Source organism: Polypterus senegalus, chromosome 2, assembly GCF_016835505.1.
Source record: "Polypterus senegalus isolate Bchr_013 chromosome 2, ASM1683550v1, whole genome shotgun sequence".
Classification (NCBI taxonomy): Eukaryota; Metazoa; Chordata; class Cladistia; order Polypteriformes; family Polypteridae; genus Polypterus; species Polypterus senegalus.
Window position 1 is genome coordinate 242,161,575 of NC_053155.1, and position 12,328 is coordinate 242,173,902.

The 12,328-nt window shown below is 39.0% G+C and overlaps 1 non-coding gene across 1 annotated transcript; it reads right to left on the minus strand.

Annotated features, from left to right (window-relative positions):
• Positions 1–5,436: 5,436 nt before the first annotated feature.
• Positions 5,437–5,600, minus strand: LOC120524716. The gene has a single exon (XR_005632836.1). It is a non-coding gene; the product is annotated as a U1 spliceosomal RNA (small nuclear RNA).
• Between the last annotated feature and the right edge of the window lie 6,728 nt (positions 5,601–12,328).

A 12,328-nucleotide genomic window follows, 5' to 3' on the forward strand; every position in this document is an offset into this window, starting at 1 on the left:
TTGGAGAGGAATATAGCAGATAAGGCGAAAGAAGACCCCAAGAGATTCTTTCAGTATTTTAGTAGTAAAAGAACAGTTAAGGAGGAGGTCAAGTTCATCAGGAATAGTAAAGGGAATTAAAAGATACAGACAATGAAATAGCAGATGCCCTAAACTTACATTTTTCTGAGGTGTTTACAAGTGAGCAAGTGGATAACCTGCCAGAGGTAAACACAACTACTAAGGAGGTACTGAGGGATTTGGAAATTGTAGAGGGAGAAGTGCTGCTCAGATTAAATAAGATGAAATCAAACAAATCACCAGGCCCAGATAATATTTATCCTCGTGTTCTTAAGGAGGCTAGTGAGTACATATATAAACCCTTGACACATATTTTTAGGAAGTCACTGTGCACTGGAGAGATTCCAAAGGACTGGAAAATGGCAAATATCATCCCATTATATAAAAAGGGTGACAGGGCAGATCCAAGCAACTATAGGCCAGTAAGCTTAACAAGCATCACAGGAAAATTAATGGAAGGAATTATTAAGGATAAGATTGAGCAACACATGACAAGGACAGGAGTTATTCTGAACAGTCAGCATGGGTTCAGAAGAGGGAGGTCGTGTTTTACTAACATGTTGGAATTCTATGAGGAGGCAACAAAAGGATACGATCAAAGTGGAGCTTATGATATTATTTATCTGGACTTTCAGAAAGCATTTGATAAGGTGCCACATGAGAGGTTGGGCATCAAGTTAAAAGAAGTGGGAATTCAGGGTGATGTTTTTAGATGGGTGCAGAATTGGCTCAGACACAGGAAGCAGAGGGTGATGGTGCGAGGAACCTCATCAGAACTGGCGATGTTAAGAGTGGTGTTCCACAGGGGTCAGTGCTAGGGCCGCTGCTATTTTTAATATATATAAATGATTTAGATAGGAATATAAGTAACAAGCTGGTTAAGTTTGCAGATGATACCAAGATAGGTGGATTAGCAGATAATTTGGAATCCGTTATATCATTACAGAAGGACTTGGATAGCATACAGGCTTGGGCAGATTTGTGGCAGATGAAATTTAATGTCAGTAAATGTAAAGTATTACACATAGGAAGTAAAAATATTAGGTTTGAATACACAATGGGCGGTCGAAAATCGAGAGTACACCTTATGAGAAGGATTTAGGAGTCATAGTGGACTCCAAGCTATCAACTTCCAAACAGTGTTCAGAAGCCATTAAGAAGGCTAACAGAATGTTAGGTTATATAGCACGATCTGTGGAGTACAAGTCCAAGGAGGTTATGCTCAACCTTTATAATGCACTGGTGAGGCCTCATCTTGAGTACTGTGTGCAGTTTTGGTCTCCAGGCTACAAAAAGGACATAGCAGCACTAGAAAAGGTCCAGAGAAGAGCGACTAGGCTGATTCCAGGTCTACAGGGGTTGAATTATGAGGAAAGATTAAAAGAGCTGAGCCTTTACAGTTTAAGCAAAAGAAGATTAAGAGGTGACATGATTGAAGTGTTTAAAATTATGAAGGGAATTAGTACAGTGGATCGAGACTTGTATTTTAAAATGAGCTCATCAAGAACACGGGGACACAGTTGGAAACTTGTTAAGGGTAAATTTCGCACAAACATTAGGAAGTTTTTCTTTACACAAAGAACGATAGACACTTGGAATAAGCTACCAAGTAGTGTGGTAGACAGTAAGACGTTAGGGACTTTCAAAACTCGACTTGATGTTTTCTTGGAGGAAACAAGTGGATAGGACTGGCGAGCTTTGTTGGGCTGAATGGCCTGTTCTCGTCTAGATTGTTCTAATTCTAATTCTAACCTGTTAACTAAATTTCAGGTCGCAATACAACCCCCACCCAAACGTGAACACCTCCGCATATACAACCTTTGTTTAGTAATGTTTGTATATATACAAGGATTGCAGAGGCCAGAGGCCAGTGGCCAGAAGCACTGACAGGGCACGCGTACACACACTGTGCCTCAGCGCCCCAGAGTCAAACCCAGCGGCCTCCCAGAGTCAGTAGGTGGCGCCCATACAACACAACACGACCTGTAATGTAAACTTGAGGTAAAGCGTGCACGCCAAGTTGTATAGATGCACAGATGCCAGAGGCCACAAGCAAACCGTACACACTACCACTGCCGCCCGAATGCGACTGCCCATACCACCGCATATACCACCTTTGTTTAGTATTGTAGCCCTCCAAGCCCGGATCCACCGCCATGGTCACTTCAGCAAGCGAATCCGCCGCCGTCAGCAAATGACTTCTAGCTAACGACACAACCATAGAAAAACAAAAACGAGACTGCATGGATATAAACAATGAACGCAGGCGCCTACAACACGCTTCTGAAACACCAGAACCAGATAAGTCACGGCTCCAAAAAGAAACCGCTTTAGTACAAATATGTTTATTTAATTAAATGAAAACTTTCCCATGATGCACCCACCCTCCATGATTTTTCTTCCCTCCAAATATCGGAGGGAACAGAAAATGATTGCCATTCTTGGATTTGCGATTCTTTTGAGAATCATGGGTTTGCTGGTTTATTATAAATGCATAGACCTATACTGTAGCATTCTGAAAATAAATGGTCCAGCAGTCAATGTGTTAATAGTGTCCAAATGTTCTAGTCATTTTTTAAAACATTAGAGCATTTATTTAGCTGTACCTTGAGACCAAACATTTTCTTTGTTTTTGTTTTTCTTTTGGCAAATGTGAAATCTGGAAATAAATGTCAGTTATGTAGGTTCTGTGGTGGTGAACTGCCCCTTTGTCTAGAGCTGTTTCCTGCCTTGTGCCCAGTGCTGCCGAGTTCCGAAATTAGATTAAGAGGGTTTGAGAATGTTAAGTAATGCTTGTTATTTAACAAGGGTGTTACTTTGACCCATTTGATGAATAACAGCTTTCACTGATACATCGGACTGAATCAGATCCGGATACAGTATTTGCACCAAAACTTTAATATACTATTGTAATATTTTTTCATTCATTACATTTCCCATATTACCGTATTTACGCATGTACCACGCGCAATTTTTTTCCTGAAAATTAGCATTAGAAAATCAGGTGCGCGTCATACACGAGGAAATGTAATTCTGTAATGTTTACTTCCTCTGCTTGGGCTCGCTCACTCTCTTAGTTGTGCACTCGAGCTCTCTCTCTCTCTTGCTCGCTTGCTCAGGCACTTGAGCTCTCGCTTGCTTGCTCATGCTCTCTCTCTCTCTCTCTTGCTTGCGCAATCGCTGTCTCTCTCTTGCTCTCTCTCTCTCACTCTCTCAATCGTGCTCTCTCTCTCGCACGCTCTCCCTATCTCGCGCTCTCTCTCTCTCTCTCTAAATGCTTCCTATACAATCACAACGCGCCGTCATACACGGGGCAAAACGATTTTCGTGATTTTCTTTGTAAAAATTAGGGTGCGTGTCTTACACGAGGGCGCGTGGTACACGAGTAAATACGATATATATTAATATAAGGGTGGCACATTGGCCTAATAGTTAGTTTTGCATGGAGTATGCATGCCTTCTTGGTTATCAGTTTAAATTAATTTGAAATCTATTAGTCATGTGAGCATGTAAGAGAGTGGGCCCTACAATGGACTGACATGATATTTTCTTCAGCTCTCTCTGCAGCCCTGTATTAGAATGTAAGTTCATAAAGTGTGTAACAAAAGTGCCTTCTTGGCCCCCGACCCGACACAGATAGACACGGAGGCACATGTAAAATAAGAGACAAATTTATTTTTCTTCATCTGGAGGGCACATCTTCCCCTTGTCTCCCAGCCACATCACAGTCCCAAACACCAACACACAAGCACAATATCAAAAATATCCTCCACTCATCCCAGACAGCTTTGTCCTCCTCCTCCCGACTCTACCCCCTTGAATGGTGGCTGCAGGCTCCTCTTGTAGCCCACCCGGAAATGCTCCAGGTGGTAATTTGCCTAATTAGGCTGCACTTCTGCGTGTGGCTGCATCACAGCCCAGACGGGCTTGTTAAGTCGTTCAGCTCCCCCTGGCGGTGGCCACAGAGCCCAAAGGGCATGAGCTCTGGTGTTCCATGATTGTGGCCCCGATACTGCCCAGGGGTGCTGCCACCAAGTGTTCCGGGAAACATAATGAGCCTCCCATGGCAGCTTCCCCGGATTCAGTGCCAAAGGGGCATTCCGGCCAGGTATGGGCCCCGGCCATCCATCACAAGTTAACTTAAAAAGTACATTGTTACAGGATGGTCATGGTGTCCCTGTATTAAAAATGTCAAGGGTTAAGCTCAGAGGGTACTATTTCTCATTAAATTAGTAGCAGATACACTGGATAAAATGCTACCATAGAACACATTATGGTTTGTTTTATATTTTACAGCAAGTTCATATGATCTGGCTGTAAAGTAGGCTTTTAAAGAATATGTTATACTTAGGTATGTGAACCCAAGGTATTCTGATGATATAGTTAATGCAATGCTGTTTAGGAATGATAACCCAAAACTCTGGATTTAGGTTTTATTTAATGGCAGCAGGGGTCTTCAAATTAATTTCTTTTGAATTCCTTCAGCACTGCATGAGATAGAAATAAAAACAGCAAAAATTGATAATATGGAGATGATGTCTTGTTCAAGTACATCTTGAAAAGATATTTAAGTGAACAAAAAGAAAAAAAAGGTTACAAGAGTGCATCAAGTCCACTTTATTAGTCTAAGCACCATTAAATTGACCTTCGGAAGTTTAACCTTTTCTCATGTATAGTATATGTTATTTCAGCATGATATTTATGGCTCTTGGGAAATTTTATATTATTAACACTTTTCATCACCTTGGTGCAAAATTCCAGTGAACTAGCATTTCAATATACAATTAAATAAAATATGAAACAAAAGAAAGTGTTTCTCCTCAAGAAGCCACAGTAGAAGAAGCAGCTTTTATTTATAGACATAATTATATATCAACGCACAGCTGTGAATATTGGAAATGGAAAAGCACAAAACCCATTCCCTTCTGGAAACACTCCCTGCTGAGAACAGGCCCACCCCTCCACCCATACAAAGTAAGACATTTTAACTGAATCAAGCTGCAACAAAAGGTTGTGTGACTACAGAACTAGAGAAAGATAAATTTAATAATGCTTTATTAGCAAATTTAATATATTATTCTGTAGTATAACTGAAGCAAATACATAAGTGCAGTTACAAATATAACAACAGCCATACTTAATACTATAGCACATTTACATACAAACCATGTAGCTCAAAAAGATGTCTAAGAAGTAGCAAATAAAAATTAGGTAAAAATGATAATGCATATACAGTATACAAAAATAAATGATGCATAAGGTAAATATATAATAAAGAGAAGATAGATAGATAGATAGATAGATAGATAGATAGATAGATAGATAGATAGATAGATAGATACTTTATTAATCCCAAGGGGAAATTCACAAAAAAATCAGTGGAGAGCGCGAACGCAGTCCCCCACTACCACAAATTATGCAGTCGAGTTTCCCACATTTGGGGAAATCGCAGGGGTCAGCACACCCGGAGTGCAATGGATGAGCCTCGCCCTGGGAGAACCACCTTAGTGATCATGGTATCTCCCCTGCCAGGTAAGTAAGTAATTTGAAATAGAGTCCTTAAAGATTTAATTGTTTTTTTAAGTCTCTAAATGATGGTCTGATGATAAGGTCATGTGGCCAGGATGGACAGAAAAAAAGCTGGAGAACAAAAAGAAATTTGTATGGGTTTTATGCCAAAAGTCCCGATTGGGCATACTGTCTTACATAATGTCTAATTTATTAAGAGTAGAACTAAAATGTGTTTACAAAAATGGTTAAACTAAAAAAGTTTTATTAAAATGATCTAAAGTGTTAGCCAGGAATACAGTATCTCAATTGGTAAAGTATTGCGGATTTTTAATACATAACAGCAAAATGCCACCTCACCAGTTCTTTAGTTGTTGGCTCTTGGAATGATAAGCAGGAAGTTATTAGAAGATGTAAGGTTACTACTTGGAATGTAGGGAATAGACACACCAAAGTATAGGATAGAACATGATTATTTTAATGCTTTATATGCCATTTGTAGTAGTTTAAATTCAATTCTAAAAGACACAGGTAACCAGATTTTCTTTTTCAGGCTAAGATTCTTTGTGCTGCAGTCTGCACTAGCTGCAACTAATTGAAATAGACCAAAGCCTAACTCTTAGGAAGTACAGTGCTATATGTGTAAAGCAGTGAATTCATGTTGTGAAGTGGTTTTGCTCTCACACTACCTTGGAAATTGTTAAACGTTAGTATGGGGATAAGCGGGTGACTGCATTTAGCAAGAGTTTGTGATTCATATAAATATACAGTGGAGTGTTTGCAGATGCATATACTGTAAATTACAAAGTAAAGTCTAATTAAATCACATCCACCTTTTCACTGCCAATCACTGTTTGAAGTGAACACTGCAATCTATGTACTCACCAAACTCCCATACAACAGCTCCTCATCCTGATTTTATGAAATAAAACCCTCTATAACACCTCAACAAATAATGTAGGTTAGACAAAAGTACTCAAAAGCATAGAAAACATAGTTATAGAAGATGCATGTTTCATGTTTTCTTTTATTGAGAAGGCTTTTTCTGTTTGTGATTGATTCTTTGTGAATATTTCTTTTCTGCCTTGGTTTGCTGACTAGCTTTGTCTACACTGCTACGAGAAAGGGCACACTCACTACGTTCATTTGATAGCTTAAGTCCATGCTGGTAGATGAACCAAACAATTTCAGTGACTTACATAATTTATGCTGTATCTCAGCTTATCATTGTGAACTAGTAGCCAAACAGATTTTTTTGATTTTTTAAATACTCAAAATGCTCCTTTGTGCTGCATTCCATGCAATCACCTTGCTCGGAAGTGGTGTCAACTTTGTCATGGCTTTCAAAATTTCTTGCATCTATACCACAATGAATGTAGAGACGGGGAGATACGGGATCTCTTGGGTTTGTGGTAATATTGCAACTTGGCTCTACTTCTGCCACCCGCCTTTATATTTTTTAATCATGAAAGCCTGTTTCTATATGCAAATACTGCATACTGCTACATACAGGACATATTGAACGGTTCTGTATGGAGAACAATTAATCTTTCTCATGTATTAAATTGGCTGATCAATCTGAATTCCTTATTCTTCCTGTGATGCCCTCTGCCAGCAGTCCATGGCATAGTGCTGCGACAGAGCATCTGGTAGTTTTTGGATGAACTGGTAGCAAGTGAGGAGAACAACAAGATGTACAGCTGCAAAAAGTACAGAATGTTAAAATCTAAAAGAATTACAGTGTCCCCAGTACCTTCATAAAAAGTGTGTCTTTAGATGAATAAATTGAGCAAAGATCTTCGTTTCGGGTCTACTACCTCTCGTCAGACGATCCAACGAGTACTACAGTCGTCTGCTAGGATTGAACAACTGGCTACAGGGTTTCTGCAAGAAGAAAGACGTCGGTTTCATCAACAATTGGAATCTCTTTTTGGAAAGGCCGCGTTTCTTCAAGCATGATGGCCTGCATCCGAACAGTTTCGGCGCCCGGGTCCTCTCCGAAAACATATCGAAGGTAATTCGTTTATCTTGACTATCTATCTCTGCTCTTAACCCCTTCCGAAATGAAACTGTTGTGCTAGGACATGATAAGTGTTTAATAGAATCTTCCGTTAAAGTGCACAACATTAATACTGTAATAAGCAATCTCAATGCACGTAGAAAATCTAGGAAATACGGCATAAACTCCAATAATCTAATTAAAATTACTATTTTAGAGGAACAATGTATTAAAACTATAAAAACAGATCACAGATTAAACAAAAAATACACACAGAGTGGCGCTAATAAAAATAATTTAGTTCCTATTCCAATTATCAATAACACATAAATAATACTCATCTCTGCCCATCCGAAACATTAAATATGGCACTATTAAATGTTAGAGCTTTAACTAACAAAACGTTTTTTATCAACAATCTTATTAGTGATAAAAAATAGATTTTATTGCACTAAGTGAAATGTGGCTTAACTCAGACGGCGCGCCTGTTTTAATCGAATTTGCGCCTCCGGATTACAGTTTTACTTGTGCAGACCGCCAGGGAAAAAGGGGAGGCGGCTTGGCAAACATTTACTCGAGCCAGTTAAAATGTAAAGATGTCAGTTTTGGTAAGTTCAAGTCCTTTGAGTATCTCGCCATTGTTATCCATGGAGATTCTCAAGTTCTAGTATTATCCGTGTATAGACCTCCAAAATTCAACGCGTCTTTTTTTGAGGAATTCTCTGACTTAATGTCAATTTTAATTACTAACTATGACACACTCCTAATAGTTGGCGACTTTAATTTTCATATAGATAATCAGTGTGATCTAAAAGTAAAAGAATTTATGAACCTCCTGGATTCTTTTGATTTGAGGCAGCTCGTAAATCAGCCTACACATAAAGCAGGTCATACGTTAGACTTAGTGATTACTAAAGGACTGAAAGTTGATATAAAGCAGATCATTGATATTGGTCTATCAGACCATTTTCTTCTACTTTTTAATATAGAAATAATGATAAAAAACACCCATGAGAAGCATATTGTTAAAAAACGCTTCTTTGACTCAGCAGCAGCTTTAAAACTTACAAACATTGTAAGCAATCAGTCCGTTTATAGTGCCAACTATAATAGCGAGGATAATGTAAAGATTTAATACTAAAGTGAGAGCTGCTGTTGACATAGTTGCACCTGAAAAGACAGTGAAAAAAAAAACATAGTATATCCCTCCAACACTAAGGATCCTCCTAAACCCCAGCATTCTGTTATAAACAAATTAAACTCTTTTACTAGGATATATTTACCCGATTTACAAAAAATAATATCTCAATTAAAACCTTCCACCTGTGTCCTTGACCCAATACCAACAAGGTTTTTCAAAGAAGTATCAGGCGTGCTAATTGATGATGTTCTTGACATAGTAAATTCGTCATTAGATACAGGGGTCTTCCCAGACTGTCTTAAGACTGCTGTAGTTAAACCCCTTCTTAAGAAACAGAATCTTGACCCCTTGGCTCTTGAAAATTTTAGACCCATCTCTAACCTGCCTTTCTTTAGTAAAGTTCTGGAGAAGGCAGCCATTATGCAGTTAAATGACCACCTCAATAAACATGCTATTCTTGATAAATTTCAGTCGGGTTTTAGAACAAATCACAGCACAGAAACTGCATTCGTTAAAGTAGTAAATGATTTGCGAGTGAATGCAGACAGAGGCCATTTATCTGTTCTCATCCTCTTAGATCTGAGTGCTGCATTTGACACCATTGATCACAATATTCTTATAAATTGCCTTAGTCAATGGGTGGGCCTCTCTGGCAGTGTCTTAAATTGGTTTGAAACCTACCTGACAGGGAGAAAATTCTTTGTTAGTTGTGGTAATTACAATTCGAAGACACATGATATCCGATATGGTGTTCCACAAGGCTCTATCCTGGGTCCGCTGTTATTCTCAATCTACATGCTTCCGTTAGGTCAGATTATCTCAGGGCACAACATGAGCTACCACAGCTATGCTGATGACACACAGCTGTATTTATCAATAGCACCTGATGACCCTGATTCTCTTGATTCACTAACACAATGTCTGACTTGTATCTCAGAATGGATGAATAGTAACTTTCTCAAGTTAAATAAAGAGAAAACTGAAATCTTAGTGATTGGCAATAATGGATACAGTAAGGCTTTTAGAAATAAACTGGATACATTAGGATTAAAAGTCAAGACGGAGGTAAAAAGCTTAGGGGTAATTGTTGACTGTAATCTGAATTTTAAATTGCATATTAATCAGATCACTAGGACAGCATTTTTTCACCTAAGAAACATAGCAAAAGTTAGACCTCTTATATGTTTGAAAGATGCTGAGAAATTAGTTCATGCATTTGTTTTCAGTCGAGTAGATTACTGTAACGCACTCCTCTCAGGACTACCCAAAAACTAGCAACTAGTGCAGAATGCAGCTGCTAGAATCCTAACTAGGAAAAGAAAATCCAAACACATTTCTCCAGTTTTAATGTCACTACACTGGTTACCTGTGTCATTCAGGATTGACTTTAAAATTCTGCTTATGGTTTATAAAGCCTTAAATAATCTCGCCCCATCTTATATATCGGAATGTCTGACACCTTATATTCCAAATCGTAACCTTAGATCCTCAAATGAGTGTCTCCTTAGAATTCCAAGAACAAAGCTTAAAAGAAGTGGTGAAGCGGTCTTCTGCTGCTATGCACCTAAAATCTGGAATAGCCTGCCATTAGGAATTCGCCAGGCTAGTACAGTAGAGCACTTTAAAACACTGCTGAAAACATATTACTTTAACATGGCCTTTCTATAACTTCAATTTAACTTAATCCTGATACTCTGTATGTTTAATTCTTCATAATAACTATTCATGGTGGCTCTAAAATCTGTACTGACCCCTACTCTCTTTTCTGTTTCTTTTTCCGGTTTCTTTGTGGTGGTGGCCTGCGCCACCTCCACCTACTCAAAGCTTCATGATGCTCCAACAATGATGGATGGATTAAAAGGCAGAAGTCTACGTGACCATCATCATCAAGTCCTTCCATGAGAACCCTAAATCCAAAGAGGACTGTTTCATGTATGTTAGGTAGAATGCCCAGAGGGGACTGGGCGGTCTCATAGTCTGGAATCCCTATAGATTTAATTTTTTTCTCCAGTCGTCTGGAGTTTTTTTTTTGTTTTTTCTGTCCCCCCTGGCCATTGGACCTTACTCTTATTCTATGTTAATTAATGTTGTTATTTTGTTTCTTATTGTGTCTTTTATTTTTCTATTCTTTATTATGTAAAGCACTTTGAGTTACTGTTTGTATGAAAATGTGCTATATAAATAAATGTTGTTGTTGTTGTTGAAATTATTCCATTAAAAGCACAACAGCCACGTAAAACAGTCACCTGCAGAGAGATCAAACAAAATCAGGGTGTTAAAAATAAATCTAAAGATTTATTTATTTATTATTTCGACTTGGTCTTAACTCAATTTTACTTTTTGTAAAAATTGATTGATTTTTATGGAATGATTACAATAAAATTAATAAAACTTATTAAATATAATTCATCCCCTCCTGGAAGTTCAGGCTAGGCACCAGCAACTTACCCTTGGCCACCGTTGCCCTGAACTCCGCACTCAACAGCAGCTTCACTTGGCTTCACAACTTCACCTTTGCATGCTCTCCAGTCCATTCCTTGTATCCTTTTAGTAGGCTTCACTGCCACAGGAATCAGCAGGACCAGACCACTCCTCTCAGACGGGTCACACTCTGTTCACTTTCGCCCTCTTTTTCTTTCTTATCGCCTCCAACGATAACCAATTTAGCAGTCTCATCCTCCTGCTCTGCTCTTGATTTCTCATTTCACACTTGAGCTCACACGCACTTTTACCCCATTCTTCATTTAATTTCTCTCTTCTCCTTTCTTGCCCCTCTACTTTTTATTTGTGCGCTGCCAACTCCAACTTATGCCATGTGCTTACGGCTAAACTGCAATTACCTCATTAAGTCAAGTGCACATACATGCTGGTACCAATTAACCAAGACGTTTTAAGATGGCGCCGACTGGTGTGGCTGGCCATCTGATCGTCTTGCTAATCTATGTTTAATCTTTGTTTTTTTGTATTAGTTTATCTCAACGACCACTGTCCTACGATAGTGATTCTTTACTTAACATATTTTCTTGTTTGCTTTCCTCTCACTTTTCATCGTCTGTTGGGATATTATGTGAACCTCCACCTTTGTTTTATTCATCTCCTGACTTTTTCACCTGGACGCCGGTGTTTACCTGTATCAGTGATCTGAATGCCTCTTGGAGACGCAAACACACCCGCCGCTGTCGTGGAAAAAGAGCCGACATTGCTGTTAAATGATGCAGACTCAAGTCCTAGAGCTTGGATTCCCGGTGCCTGCGAGTCATCTATGACCCATCTTCTCCGGCACAGGACTCGATCCCTGGTCCATGGCCGCTGGATACCGGATTTAATTTCTCCATTTCAAGGCGGCATCACATTTCCTTGGTGTGCAATCGGGCAGTAAACGCTCACCCATGCTCATCCTGCAACAAGCTCTTCTACCTCTATCAAGTCTGCTCTCTTGAACGTGAGATCAGTGTCTAATAAAACTTTTATTCTGCAAGACTTTATTATCTCAAATAATCTGGATTTTTTCTTCATCACTGAGACATGGATTATAAATGGTGACTCTTCATGTTTTACTGACTTGGTACCATCAGGTTATTCATTTTTAAACTCTGCTCGTCTGACTCGCCGTGGTGGGG